Source organism: Rhinolophus ferrumequinum, chromosome 12, assembly GCF_004115265.2.
Source record: "Rhinolophus ferrumequinum isolate MPI-CBG mRhiFer1 chromosome 12, mRhiFer1_v1.p, whole genome shotgun sequence".
Lineage (NCBI taxonomy): Eukaryota > Metazoa > Chordata > Mammalia > Chiroptera > Rhinolophidae > Rhinolophus > Rhinolophus ferrumequinum.
The window spans coordinates 51,567,791-51,583,491 of record NC_046295.1 but is presented as its reverse complement, the minus strand read 5'-3'; the positions used below and the strand labels follow the sequence as shown (position 1 = coordinate 51,583,491).

General features: G+C 42.3%; 1 protein-coding gene across 6 annotated transcripts in view; it reads right to left on the bottom strand.

Annotated features, from left to right (window-relative positions):
* The window catches only part of UNC13B (unc-13 homolog B), a 180,494-nt gene that overhangs the window by 54,134 nt on the left and 110,659 nt on the right, over nucleotides 1-15,701 (bottom strand). Inside the window, exon 1 of one of the 6 annotated variants that reach the window (XM_033122888.1) lies at nucleotides 4,115-4,606. The exons of the other annotated variants lie outside the window; for them this stretch is intronic. The gene's annotated coding sequence lies outside the window, so the exon portion shown is untranslated. Of the gene's footprint in view, nucleotides 1-4,114; nucleotides 4,607-15,701 lie in introns of those variants that run through there. 6 annotated transcript variants of the gene reach the window in all.

The window sequence follows — 15,701 nt, the reverse complement described above, 5'->3', positions numbered from 1 at the left end:
AACAAATCAAAACAAAATGAATTAATCGAAAGGAGTAAAACCTCAATGATGGAAAGCTGACAACTATGGCAGGGACTAAACCCCAATCATACCACATCAGCAACAGCCTACCAAAAGTCAAGAGGGAAAAACTCTTCACTTTTCTGAAATGGCTAATTCTCTACTCTCTCTCCGATGTATAAAACAAATGTAATTAGTAATGTGAGTATTCCTTATAACATTGCTTCTGACCCAAATCTGAACTTGGAGGAAACTGAGAGACTTCTGGGAACAGGCTAAGACTCTATGTACATATATCAAGAAGCCTCTCACTTAGTGTGAAACAAGCCCAGAAGGCAGAAAGCCAAGAGCTCTGAGCCCTCTTCCTCCCTAGGGTCAGGTCATTCCTGGGCCATTTACCAATTATGTTGTATGGCTAATATGGTGGGAGGAACGGATTTCTAGGGTCACAGCAGGTACGGGTATTCTTAGGATGTTAATCTTCGGGAAAGATTCAATGCTTACAGAGAATCTTATCAGAGGAAAATACAAGGGTCACAAGGTCTGAAGAGTAAGATCAGCCAAAGGGAGCAGAGAATGCCCTAGATCGAATGCGGAGCAAGGTCCCAGGACTGCAGTTCCTAGGACTCGCCACCCCACCTCACCAGTGTTAGGAGGAATCCCATTTATAGGTCAAAAGCTGGACATTGTAAAGGAAAGAAAACCCCAGGCATCATACCCAAGAGGGGAGACAGAACCGTGAGTAATGCACAGCAGCGAGAGAGGATGCAGGAGTGGTATGTGAAGAATGAAGAGGAACGCCAGTCAGGAGAGCTGGGAGTCTGCGCCCTGCTTGGGGCTCCCTTTCAGCAGTACCGAGGTTTATTACACCAAAGAGTATAACAAACCATAAACAAATGTACACATACTCAGAATCTGATCCTCATGACAAAGACGACTCTTTTGAACAAACTTGAGTCAGATTCCTCTGAGTCCTCTTTTTGACTAGGCCCCTAACCTTGGGCTCTGTTTAGTCCCGTTTTAGCAAGAATCTTGCTGGCTCAGTTTAGTGAAAATTCCTCACCTTTGATATCCGACCAAATTCCTATCCCTCAACCTGGACAGCATCCAGCAAAAATCCTGTCAGATCAGTTCAGCCAGACTCCCCCTTATCCATGGTGTTTCCTCTTAGTAATTTTCCATCCACTGACCCTCACCCTCTGCTCCTTGGTAATAAATTTCCACTTTTCCTTGTATTCAGGGTTGGCCTCAATCTCACTCCCCTATTATGATGTAGTAGTCCCCCTGAGTAAAGTCTGTCTTACTGTCCTTAACATGGGTCAGAATAATTTTTTCTTAAGTACTCATCACGCTTTTTTCCCCTTATTATCTCATGGCTCTTGTGAGTAGACAGAAGAAGGCATGTGAGCAGGAATCTAGGCCCTGAACACTCCCCCCTCACCCCCCTAAATACCCATATTCTCTACCCCTTACTCTGCTGTAGTTTCTTAATAGAACTTACTACCACCTGATTGATCATGTATTTGTTTGCTTGTTTATTATCTCTATCCTAGAATGTGAGTAGAGACTCTGTTTTGTTCATTGCTGTATCCTCAGCACCTAGAACAGTGCCTGACATATATGGCAAAACAAACAAACAAACAAAATCCTGCCACTGAATAAAAGGAACCAGAAAAAAAGCAGAAAATGAGACAAGAGTCCTTTAGAAGAGTCTTTTAGAAGAGCCCTGGAATCTCATACTGTGTTGTGATCGCGCCTATGAAGTAGGCTATCATAGTAAATTTTACATTTGCAACTCTTTAGGTGGGGCAGCTAGTCTAGCTTCTCAAAAGCCCTATCACCCAAGTTTATAAACCTCGACCTGAAACGACACCCTTGTGGTTGCTCATTTGTTTTACTTTGGCAGACCCCTAAATAGAAGGTTTCTGCTTGAGGACCCTCAGTGGGTGTGAATGCCATTATATTGGAAGCTGTGCTTTCTTTGTGAATTCTTCTAGCACAGAGCATTACTATGCCAAGCATACAGCATGGCATACAGTGAGAACTCGGTGCCATGGAAAGAATAAACGAGTGATGGCAGGGTGGAATTAGAATCCAAACCTCCTGATTTCTAGTCCACTTGTGTTTCCATAATGGCATGCTATCTTTAAGGTCTCAGATTCCTTCTAGACTGATGGCTTACAACCCTCTTTCATTGTAAAACCAAGCTGGAAACTTCTCCCCAAATATAGTTAAAATTTTCTGGGGAGTCACTCAAGACAAATAAAGAGGGCAGTGGTGGGACCAGCCTTTGCTAGAGGCTGGTAATTGGCTGGTTCTCTCCAGTATAGGAGACTGGTAGGAAGAGGTGCTGCCATGGTTCCTGTCATCCCCAGGGTTGCTGTCATGGGGTCTCCATTTGCCCTTCCAGCTGGAAGAGATACCCTGATCCTTGTGCTAATGATGGGTCTAGAGCAGCACTGTCCAACAGAAATATAATATGAGGCACATATGTAATTTTAAAATTTCCAGTAGCCAAATAAAAAAGTAAAGAGAAACAGGTAAAATTTATTTTAATATATAACTCACCCAAAATATTAATATCAATTTCAACATGTAATCAATATAAAAAATTATTAATCATATATTTGCATTCCTTTTTTCATACTGAGTCCTTGAACTCTGGTCTGCATCTTACATTTACAGCACAATGTAGACTAACCACCCCGCAAATACTCAGCAACCACATGTGGTCAGTGGCTACCATGTTGGACAGTGCAGGTCTAGAATGTTGGGGCAGGGGATATTCTAGAGAGCCTTCAAAACCTGGCAGCAGATGTTCGCTGCAAGGAGTAGGCTGTCATCTTAAGGGCAACAGAACACTCTGTTCTTTCACTCATCCTTTCCCCCGTTCATTTTGATCCTAGCTGGAAGCAGCTTATTTCCATTTTGTGACAGGTTCAATTCTTTTTAAGGCTACAAAGAACAAAGTATTAAGACCCCAACCTGTAGAGGATGAGACCTGTTCTCACTCTCAACCTGACCCTTTCTAGATTCTCGGTGGCTCTATGTAGCTTCTTTCCAATACTCTGGGCAAAACCACAGGATAAACTAAGTTACTTCAACAGAAGCTACCCCTTTGCAGGGAGACTTAGAGACCTCTCACAGACAAGAGCATACTCTCAATGCAGCTGGCTCAAAGGTATGCTATCCTATACAACTCACACTAGAGGGTCATGCAACAATAGTAAAATTGTATTTGTTTAAAATTTTACAGTTTACATGATTCCTATTTTATCATCACAACAACCCTGTGAGGTAGGAGAGAAGGATTATTATTCTGATTTCATAAATGAGAAAAACGAAGCTGAGAGAAACTAAATGATTTGAGCAACATCACTGAGTAGAGGTAGGATTTAAAAGGGGGTCGGCAGTCTATAAAGTTAGTGATCTTTTTACCATACATACATGACATAAATGTGTGCACACACTCAAGACTGAGAAAACTCAAGATGACTTTTCTGTTTATATGGCATATGCACACACGAGAGGGAAGAATTAATACTCACATCAGACAGGAGGGCAGTAGACACACACACAAGGAAAATGGAAAGGTGTCTGAAAATACACAGGCCTGTACAGGAGGAGGAAAGTTACCTGAGTACATGAAAACATGCAGGAGATAAAGGGACAAATATCTACATATGTATGCGCATACAGGGAGAGATGGCTTGTGCATATTCATGTAGATGAATGAATGAGTTGTTTATATGTATGTAAACACAGATAGGAATGGATATGTTATCTATAAACATATGGACATGTCAAGAGGGAGAAACAGATTATTTGTATACAAGTATGCACACATCCAGAGGGGTGGGTAGGTTATTTATATACATACAAGAGAATACCAGGGAAGAATAGATGGTCAGATTATTAGTATAGAAACACGTGCACGTGAAGATTCTATCCTCAGTGCTGACTATGCCATTTTTTACTCATTATACTGACCCCACCAGCAAGTTGGCTCAAGCAGTTATGTAATTAATGTAGCTGTTCCATATTCCACCCACAAATGCTTTGCTTTTGTCCCTGCTTGTCATTCAGAGTCAGTCATACACTCGATACCACTTACCTTGCTGCTGCAACCAAAATAAGAGTTAAGAAAATGAAAAGAAAAAAAAAAACGCATTAAAACCACAAATGCTCAAGTTTTAGAATGCAAGTGCTGTCTTTAAGAGGAAATCCATTCAGAAGCACTCCTTGGTTTGACAGAGAAGCCACAGGATGAACTTTCTAAGCCACAGCACGGCTGCTTGCCCAAGCGACAAACAGAGCCAAGGAGCTATTCTCAGTTGTATCCAGCTGGCTGGCTCCACAGTGCAAAGTTGATGAGAGAACAATGCCCAGCAGAGAAATCCCCTCAGTGCAAGGCTGGGCAGGAGTCTCGCTGGCTGCAAATCTAGGAATCCAATCTGGTCCACACCTCTCTGCTGAGGGAGATTCTGACGACCAGCCTGCTGAAGGCAATAGCAGCCAAACTTCAACTGGATGTGGAATTCTAACTCAGTCGATTCTGGGCTTTGAGACTGAGAGAGAAAGCAGGGCAGCTACTGCTCCTGCTGCTCCTCCTCCTCTCCAGCTGCTTCCTGCATGCAACCTCCCATAGGGCAGCAGCCCTCCTCACACGTTCCTGGGGCACACACCCCCTTCCCCAGCACACTCACGCACACAGAAACCTCGCCAGCAAGCTCACTCACACACCCTTGCTGAGTGTCTCTCCCTCTCGCTAAATATAGATCTTACTCTCTCCCCTCCCCCATTCCTTCCCCTCAGTTTTCTCCCCTCCCTCCTTTCTTCTCCCCTGCCTATTCACCTCTCTCATGTCTGAGCTGGAGGATAGAAAGAGACATAAGGAGGAGCCCAGTACTTTGAGGAGCTCCCAGTCTCAGCGGGAAGACAGAACACAGCAAGAAACCGCTGGAACACAGTACAAAGGGAGTCTTCCCTTCTCCTGAGATAAGCTCTAGGGGTTTTCGTTTGTTTGGTTGGTTTGTTAATTTTGTTTGTTTGTTTTTATATGTATATAATCTGTCTGTATTTGGTGAAGCTGAAGAACAGGTAGTGCCCAAATGCCGTTATCATCAAATAGCCCCATGTTCTCAGAGGATACCTAGTCCAGTTCTTCCGAAACAGCCACAGCAAGAGAACTGGAAAACAAGAACTCCTTTAGGCTACGCCCAGGCAGTCATTAGAGAGAAGAAGGGGAAGCTGGGTGGGCTGAGATGGACGGTCTACTGCAGAAGTCAGGACCACAGGTTGTTTTGGAATCCAGAATTAGGAACTAAGTAACCTAAAGTGATATCACACTGACCAAAACCCGTCTAAGGTTCAAGGCTTAGTATCATGACCCCTAATTTCCCAGTCCTTCTTTGCCAGTGGCATCTCTGTCTCCCTGGAGACTTGCTAGTCCGGTGGCTCTCGTATGGCCCTAATTCCTAACAATTCAACAATTCTAGTTAGCACTCATCAGGAAATTGAATGTCCTTATCTTCAAAGAGTACTCAAATTGTTCATTGCAACATGATGCCAAACATAAGCCAGGGACCCTTGAAGCCCTGGAGCATAAAGTACCACATTCGGAAATATATGAGATCGCTTTCTATTCTGCAACCATAGAACAGGACAAACAGTTTGAGCCCAGAGAACCTCCGAACTCTTCTCAATACAGAGCTCCCGTCAGCCAGTAACAAACCAGTGAAGCCGTTCCTATTCACCCCCTCTGAGCCTGATGCCGTGAGAAAAGAACCCCCTCCTCCTTAGGCCAACAGCAGGTTGGATTCATGCAGCATGTCCACACTTGCTACATCTATTGCCCTGCAGCATTCCTCGTGACAATCCACACTAGAACATGGCCCTGTTAGCCAGGAATCAGGGAGTCAGCCTACGGGGGGCACCCCAGAATCTGTCACTGCAGAATAGGCAGTCTTATATGGTAGATAAAACAAGCTTTTAAATTAAGAGTTATTTCCTTGGCTTATCCAAGATCCTAAGGCGAAAGCGTTGATTCCAGAGCCAACATTTGCCTCCCTACTACCTTCTTCCAATAACATTGCTTCCCCCTCAACCGAGGAAGAAAATTTAGATTCCAAGAAGATGCTAAACAACCCATTTCTTAACCATCCACCTCATTATGCAGCCAACACTGACAGCAGAGCAAATACCTCCTAACCCAGTCAGGGAGCAGGACGGATGACAGAAGAGATAAGGACTGACGGTGCAACTATAGCCACATCTAAATAAAGAAAAGAAAAAAAAAAAAGAAAGGAAAAAAACCCTTGAAAACTGTCAAATTTCAGTGGAAGTCACAGCCAATTTATCATGGAGCTTCCCATGTCTCAGCCAGGAGAAAGAGGTAAAGGGTTTAAAATAAGAAATATAGGGACGGCTGATTAAGTCAGAATTCCTTCTCCAACTCTGCAGCCACTCATAAGGAGCCCAGAGCAGAGACTGTCATTACTAGATTTGGGTCCGGGCTTCCCAGACCGAGGAGAACCACAAATCTCAAGACTGGAGAAGATCCTCAAAGCTAGGCCACTGCCTCAAGAACCTACTTCTTCCTGCTTCATCCACCCGGGGCTCCACGCCTCCAGATGCTACACTGGAAGCTAATGTGACCCTGTCTTGTCCAGCTACCTACCCAAACACATTCAGCCCATCTTCTAAGCAGCTTGGGGTTTCCAAACAAAGGCTCAGCCAGGAGAAGATGTGTTTAGGACATGAGGCACAACCAATCTGCTATCTCTAGTTATAGTCATTGCTTTGACCATAAATTACCTTTGTATCTTTCTGCCTTCTCATGTTTCAGCAAAAGCAAGAAGAGTAAGTGGGAAAGAGGTAAATAGCAGTCAGTGTAAGCTCTGGTGGAAAAAAAAAACACAAAAAAACCCAAAAAACAGGGCTCCTTCTGCCACCATCCAACAAGGCCCACAGAGCACCAGACCTCATATGATCAACGGACACTCAGACCTCCTCAGTGGACTAGACTTTTGGGATAAACACGTAACGTCTGTTTCCTGAGCCATGCAAGCAACACCGCAGCCCCTTGTCACGGTGGATCTGGCTCTCGGGAATCCTGGGCAGGCTAAAAGGATGCGGTTGCTTTTTAAGGTAAGAAACAGCACAAGCACCCACCTCAGCTGGGAAGCTTCCTCAAAGCTGGGCTGTTCAAGAGCTAGCTGGGCAGAACTGGAAAACAGATTGGGTTAAGAAGGAAAAGGCATTTATCCAGAAGCTGTGAAATGCTCTGAACAGACATTCTCAAGGTCTGGTTCCCAATTTAAATCTTTGCAAGGATCTTTGCCTAGAGACAGATGAGTCAAGATGGAAATTCAACACGAGACACTGACACTCACGCAGAGTTGTGGGAAGGTTCAGAGCTGCTGGAGCTCTAAAGGGGAACCGAATGGGTGGGTTAGTCAGAAGACCACCTGGCACACAGAATTCATTCTCAGCTAAAGCATCTGAGTGTCACAGGGATACTGGAGGAGGGGCTCACTAATCACAATTGTCCCCTGTCATACAAACCAGTCTAAGTCTCCCTGGGGCCAGATGCAACTGGTCCAAAAGCAAAGAATGTGCCTGCTGCAAACCCGGCCTGCCTTTTCAGGTGTCACTGCCAGACAGTGACTGGGTCAGGATCAGCAGGTTTCAATCTTATCTCCCAATGTTGACAATCACATATGCAGGGTGCAAAGGAGAGGTGGAGCCACGTCCACTTAGGCAGGAGTAAGCTTGTGATTCTTTTCCTTTTCTACCACGAAGAAGCAATATGAAGAGGCTGACATGTGGTCACACAGCTGGGAACTGTTTCATGAGGAATGGTTTGTTTTGGCTTTCAAACCTTTTTTTTCCCCCTGTAGAATTCTGCCCTCCATAAACTACTCAGCAATTATATGTAGCAGAGAATGATGGGCAATGGGAAATGATTCGTGGTTCTCCCTCAGGAGCATGCCACCCTAGGGGCGCGATGAGCCTGGCAGAGATGTGCCGCCTTTACTGAGGTGCTAAGACATAGCTGCCACACAGCCTAAATCAGACCTGACAAGCTGCAAGGCAGGCCTAAGGAGTCACAAATTGCTGACAAATTGCAGTCCTCCAATCAGGTCAAGCATCATCCCTGATTAGCAGAAATTGGAACGTAAAGAGCTGATCAACTCCTAAGGCCTGCCCAGCTAAACGGTTAGGTTTCCAGCCTATACCTCCAAAGGCTGTGGCCCCATTTCCATCCCAGGACAAAATCCACAATCAAAGCTGTCTACATGTCTCCTGCCCTCTCACATAAACCTGGTCAAAAGTCACCGCTTCCAGATTTAGGACTAACGCTGGTCCTGAACTAGTATCTGTTTATACATGTCCCAGTCTGAGCTACAAAATGCATGGGTCGTGCCTCAGTCTCTATACCCCAAGGAAGTCAAGAGGCCATATGCTAAGGATTCTCTAATGAGAATCCAAAATGTGAAATTTCATGGGGAAGTGAACCTCTTACACTAAAAGGAAACTATCTGCTAACCAGCTTAATATTGCTCAAAAATTTCTTCAGTTCTTTGGGGCTTGTTCTGAGATACATCTTAGGGTAAACCCAAATCTGGAAAATTCTCTATAGGTGTAGGATCCTGTTTCTATAAGATTTCAAAATATGTCCCTAGCCAGCATACAGGATTCTCCATAAATTCAAAAATATCTGGTATGAGACACTGAGTTATAGGAAACTAGTTAATGTTCAAAGGGCAAAATAAGACCTAAGGGAGACCCATCCTTCGGTGAGGTTCTAAAAACTGTTGAATGGTTTCTCCCTAAAACACTCTTCTTAATTTTTGTGATACCTTTCCCTCCAAGTCTTTTACTTATTTCCAACACCATCTTTGTTTTCCGTATAGCATTTCTCATCCTCTGCTTGTTCCTTAAAACCTGGTGATTCCCAGGGCTTTGTTTTCCATCTCATTCTCTTCTCTAGATAAATCTCATTCATTTCTTTACCCGTACACTGATGAATTCCAAATTGCTATCTCTACCTCATTCCTCTTTCATGAGCTCCAGAATCTAATCTATCCAGCTGCCATGGATATTGTCACCAGAGTGACAATAGACGCATGGTGGGGAGAAAGGGAAGTACTCAACTAGATGAGTCAGGAGAGTGAGCCAGACAGCCTGGAGATCAAGGAATGCCAGGGAAAGTCTGTTGTTGGTGTTGGCCTTGGAGCCCTGGGCTTCCAGCTCACCCCTACCAGTCACACACAGAGATAAGCACTCTGCTCAGACACAAGATTCCTGGAACCCCAATATTCTAATTCTCCATCCAGTGACAGAACCCCCTGCAAAACCCTTTGTCCCCCATCACATGTCACCAAGTGAAATCTATTTTACCTTGCTACCTATAAAATCTGTCCCCTTCTCTACAACCCTTAAATCTAAGCTTCATTATTTCTCAATTGAGTTATTGCAAAAAATTCATCCTCCCTAGTCTCCCTTCCTCCAGAACCACCTCCGTCTCACCAGCCCCTACTCCCAATCCATTCTTGACAATTTGCTAGAGGGGCATTTCTAAAATGTCGATAGATTTTTGTCACTCGTTTTCTGAAAATCCTTCTGTGACTGCTCAGGAAAAAGTCCAAGCTCCTTAGCATATTATCAAAGTTCTTTCTTACCTGTCCATGTCCAGAGGGTGCCAGCTTCCCATTCTCTCAGTATGCTCAAACCACGCTCCCTACACTCACGGAAAGTGCCGTCCCACCCTTTCTATTTCCATATAGTACTGTCTAGAGTATCAGCAGAGAGTAAAAACAAGTATGGCGAAGGGGCTAAAAACCTTAACAAGTGCATATCAGAAAACAAGACTTGGAACCAAAATAGTAAAAACTACTTTGGTATCTGTTACGGGTTAAACTATGTTCCCCTAAAATTTATGCTGAAGTCCTAACCCTCAGTACCTCAGAATGAGGCCTTCTTTGGAGATAAGATCTTCACAGAGGCCATCAAGTTCAAGTGAGGTCATCAAGGTGGGCCCTAATCTTATTTGACTGGTGTCCTTATAACAAGGGGGAATTTTGACATAAAGACACGCATAGCGGGAAGGCAATATAGAGACACAGGGAAAAGATGACCATCTACAAACCAAGTTGAGAGGACTAGAATAGATTCTTCCCTCACAGTCCTCAGAAGGAACCAACCCTGCTGACACCTTGATTTTGGGCTTCTAGCCTCCAGAACCGTGAGATGATAAATTTCTGCTGTTTAAGACACCCAGTCTGTGGTACTTTGTTATGGCAGCCCTCGCAAACTAATATAGCACTTTTGAGAATTACTAATACAATGCTACAAAAAAAATTAATAAATAAATGAATACTCATTAATAAGTACCTAGGTATGGTACCAGTCATGACGAAAAGATATGATTCTTGCTCTTAGGGAATTCATAACCTAGTAGAGGAATCGTTACAACATTAGGTAAAGGCCCCTGAGGGAGAGGAGTGTTATATTTTGCCCTTGGGTAATTGGTAGTGCCATTTACTTAGAAAGGACATATAGGAGATGAGGTGAAGAAAGAAAAGACAATGAGTACAATCTGAACATATTGCATGAGGTGCCTATGAAAACTCTGGTGACAATATCCATGGCAGCTGGATAGATTAGATTCTGGAGCTCATGAAAGAGGAATGAGGTAGAGATAGCAATTTGGAATTCATCAGTGTACGGGTAAAGAAATGAATGAGATTTATCTAGAGAAGAGAATGAGATGGAAAACAAAGCCCTGGGAATCACCAGGTTTTAAGGAACAAGCAGAGGATGAGAAATGCTATACGGAAAACAAAGATGGTGTTGGAAATAAGTAAAAGACTTGGAGGGAAAGGTATCACAAAAATTAAGAAGAGTGTTTTAGGGAGAAACCATTCAACAGTTTTTAGTCTCACCTGTCACAAGAAATGCTCCAGGATGTTGGTTTTCATCTAGAATGCCCTTCCTCACGTTTGGCTACTTGTCTGAATAGCCTCAGGCATGAACCAAATATGAACACATTTCCCTAGCATGCTTGAGGATGACAACAAGCAAAGGGAAGCAGAAGCCTAAGTAATTGGGGAAGATTATTTGCTACAACTCAGCTTTTCTCTTTGGCTTCAAGAGGTCTTATTTTATAGACTATGATTATCCTTTAGGACCTGCCTGTTTTGGAATTGTGGTAAATCTCAGTGGCATTGTTTATAGAAAGAACAACTTGCCACTTGCAAGGAGCTATGGATCTCCTTAATGACATATGCTTGTAAACACACAGGAAGCAAATTATCCCTTGATTTCCATCTTTCTAGCCTCATATTATTTTATTTCTTGGACATTTCCTGATACTTACTAACTACTGACTTAGTACCCTCTGGGAATTCCTCTGATAAGACGTCTCCAACCACTCTAACTTAAAGGGCTTGCTCCCTACTTCAAAGTCCAATGGCAACTATTTTCTGTTATAAGTGTTAATCATTCCTTTTGTAACCAATTACCTACGGCTTTGTAATACTACTTCATACTTTTAAAGCAATCATTCCACAAAACTTTGCTAAGTGTCTACTAAGTATTAGAAGCTATGCTAGGAATTGCAATCAGGTCCTGACCTCACAAGAGCGGTCTAGCAAAGGAGTTCAAGTGCATATACATGCAAGGAAAATACAAGTGGAAAGCATAAGTAACAAGAAAATAAGTGGCCAAGAAGAGGATCTCTGAATCCCTGAACTCTGTTTTCCTACCTACATGTATTAGGTCCCCCAAGGCATATTAGGCAGGGAAGATACTCCAGGTGAATATCCACTCTTAATTCTTTCAGACTCAAACTCTTGCATGGCCTCCAACCTTTATAAGCCGGAGTGGGCCATAAAGATGTCTTTCACAGAAGACCAATTCAAAAAACAGGTCCAGCAGTTTGCAACTTGATCCTTTGCTCCTGGGTCCACATCTTTGACTGTATATCTGAATTTCTCCCAGCGCAAGAGAAGGTACTAAAAAGATCAAAGGCCCAAAGCAGTTTTCTCAAGTCTTTTCATGCCAGTTTATTCCAACTGACAGAGCTCCTGCCTCCAGCATTACACCCAATTTGAGCGCCTATCTATTCTTCAGCCTGGAGTGAGAGGGCAGCCTTCAGCAACTCTGAAAGGTTAGAGTGAGTGACTAATACGTAACATAAGAGACACAGATAAAATGCATGAGAATTTGAGAGAAAAATACCTCCAGCTTTCAAGGTGCTGGTTTGGATGGGAATCAGGGAAGGCTTAGCAAAAGAGGTAATATCTGAGCTTGATCCTGAAGGATAAATAGTATTTGGATAAGTGGAAACTGAAGGGAGGGAAAGGCATTCAAGTCAGAGGCTATAGGATGAGCAAAGATGGGAAAAGCAGGCAAAGCAAAGTATGTTGTTGGAAAGGAAGTTAATATTTACTGAATGCTAACAACATACCAGGCCCTGCTCTACATGTCTTGTCTTCTCTGATCCAAAGCCAATCACTGAGGCAAATAACATCCAATTCAGAGATGAGAAAAGTTTCTAAGAGGCTGGGTGACTTGCCTAAGCGTAACGTAACACAGCTAGTAAGTGGTGGAGCCATATTTCAAACTCAGGCTCTGGCTGATTCGAAGGCCCAACTTCTTCCAATTAACTGTACAACGTGGCCTCAGGGTTATGAAGGTTAGAAAAGCAGATTGTGCCAAGTCATGGGAGGTCATGGACACCAGGCTAAAAAGTTGAGATTATAATTTAACTACCAACAGGAAAAAAAACACGTTTTTTTGAGAAGAAACTTTTTTATTTTTCTTTATTAAATTTATTATTGGGGCAGGGGGGGTTATCACGTTGTGAGGGGTGTAAATGTCTAACTATTACATTGCTTTGTACACCCTGAAACTAATAAAATAAAATAACATAAATAAATAAAATTTATTGGGGTGACAATGGTTAATAAAATTACATATGTTTCAAGTGTACCATTCTGTATTACATCATCTACATATCCCATTGTGTGCCCACCACCCAGTCAGTTCTCCTTCCATCACCATATTTGACTCCCTTTACCCTCTTCTTCTATCCTCTCTTCCCCCTTACCCTCTGGTAACCACTAAACAGTTGTCTGTGTCTATGAGTTTTTGTTTCTTTGTTTGCCTTGTTCCCTTGTTGCTTTCAGTTTTATATCCCATATGAGTGAAGTCATGGTTCCCGACTTTTTCTGTCTGAATTATTTCACTTAGCGTAATAATCTCAAGATCCATCCATGTTGTTGCAAATGGCAGTATTTCATCTTTTCTTATGGCAGAATAGTATTCCATTGTGTATATATATCACGTCTTCTTTATCCATTCATCCATCAAAGGACACTCTGGTTGTTTCCATGTCTTGGCCACCATAAATAATGCTGCAATGAACATCGGAGTACATATATCTTTACGGATAAATGTTTTCAGATTTTTGGGGTAGATACCCAGGAGAGGGATTGCTGGGTCATATGGTAATTCTATTCTTAATTTTTTGAGGAACCTCCACACTGCCTTTCATAGTGGCTATACCAATTTACATTCCCACTAACAGGGTATGAGGGTTCCTTTTTTTCCACAACCTTTCCAACACTTGTTATTATTTGTCTTGTTGATAGCCATTCTAACAGTTGTGAGGTAATATCTGATTGTGGTTTTGACTTGCATTTCCCTAATAGCTAGTGAAGTTGAGAATTTTTTCATATGTGTATTGGCCGTTTGTATGTCTTCTTGGGAGAAGTGTCTGTTCAGGTCCTCTGCCTATTTTTTAATAATTGTTGAGTTGTTTGACTTTTTTTTATTGTTGAGTTGTATGAGTTCTTTATATATTTTGGATATTAGCCCCTTATGAGAGGCTAATGTTGTTTGCAAATATCTTCTCCCATTCAGTTGGTTGCCTCTTTGTTTTGTTGATGGTTTCTTTTGCTGTGCAGAAGCTTTTTAGTTTGATATAGTCCCATTCATTTGTTTTAGCTTCTACTTCCCTTGTCTTTGAGGTCAAATTCATAAAATCCTCTTTGAACCCAAGGTCCGTAAGTTTAGTATCTATGCTTTCTTCAATGTAATTTATTGTTTCAGGTCTCCTGGTTAGGTCTTTGATCCATTTTGAGCTAATTTTGGTACATGGTGACACACAGCAGTCTAGAGAAACTTTCATTCATTCATTCATTCATTCATTCATTCACATACGAGCTTGCTGGGTGCCAGGCATCAGGAATACAAAGTTAAACAGATCCAGTTCTTATTCTGTATTTCCATGCTATTTTCATTTAGCTTTTAAACTTTTTCTTGAGCTATAATATGCATACAGAAAAGTGCACATATTAAAGGTACACCGATGTAAACAGAATTCAGATTAGAACATTATCAGAATTCCAGAAGCCCCCTTGTGCTCATATCTAGTCACTACCAACCTCCTCACCCTCAAAGGTAATTGCTATCCTGAAGTCTGACACCACAGATGACTTTTATGTGTTTCTGAACTTATTATAAAAGGAATCATACAATATTTCTTCTTTTAAGAAATACAGAATCTTAAGGGCAAATGCTCACACAATTCCAGGACAATATGATAAACACTAAAACTGACTGTAGATGAAATGCTATAGGAAAACGAGTACCTAACTCTACCTACGTGGGGACTTTGAGAAAGGCTTCAAGGGATGTGACATCTAAGTTGAGTCCTGAGCATAAGTGGTAGCCATGACTGGTGCTCTGTTTCAGGAAGATAAATCTGGCAGTGGTACGTACGATGGATTCCAAGAAAAATAAAAGCATGGAAACCATTGGAAGACGAATACTATAGTCTAAGCAGTAAAGAGGGCCTGGACACAAAGGGGAACAGAGAAGATGAGACAGATAAAAGAAACAACAGGGAGAAAAAGAGCAATATCTGGCAAACGATCCAATGTAGGAGGCAAGAGAAGGAAGAATGACACCATAATTTCGAGTGGGTGGGTGATTAGCAGAATGATGGTGATTTTAATACAAATACAGGAAAAAGGAATATGAACAGGCCCAGGAGGGAAGTTTCATACATTGGAAAATTGTGGTGAATATAACTGGTAGCTAACTAGACATGAAGGATGGAACCCAAGGTAAAAAGAGAGGCTTGGAAGTATAGTCCTGGGAATCATCCGCTCAGAAAGGCTAGCTGAAAGGCTCCTGGCTTCCTAGCACACGATGGGGACGTAGCACAGTACCTGCTTTACCATGGTTGCTCAATTAATGATTCCAGATTAGAGGCTGAGGAGATGCAGATTTGACATTAAACGAGATGCCTGAGGGGAAGACTGTAACAAGAAGAGACAGAGACAGAAAGGAAAGGAGATAGGCTAGGTAAGAAAGGAAGGAAGAGAACTGGGAGAATCTAGACTAATGGAAGCCAAGAAAATAGGAAGTTACAAGTTGGAAGTTTCAAAAAACACTATGGGATGATGCAGAGAAAAATGAGAATAAAGACTGAGGCAAGTGTCTGAGGGGGGAAAACGTATTTAAATATTTAACTCCATTATTTCTATCTCCCTTCCGGCCTATAAACTCTTAAATAATAAGAAAACGTCTTACAAATAGCCTGAAGAGCAACAGTTGTATCCACTTATTAGTTGGCTTGATTTAAAATGGAAAAATTTTATTAGTTGCTTCCTTTTGGATCATTC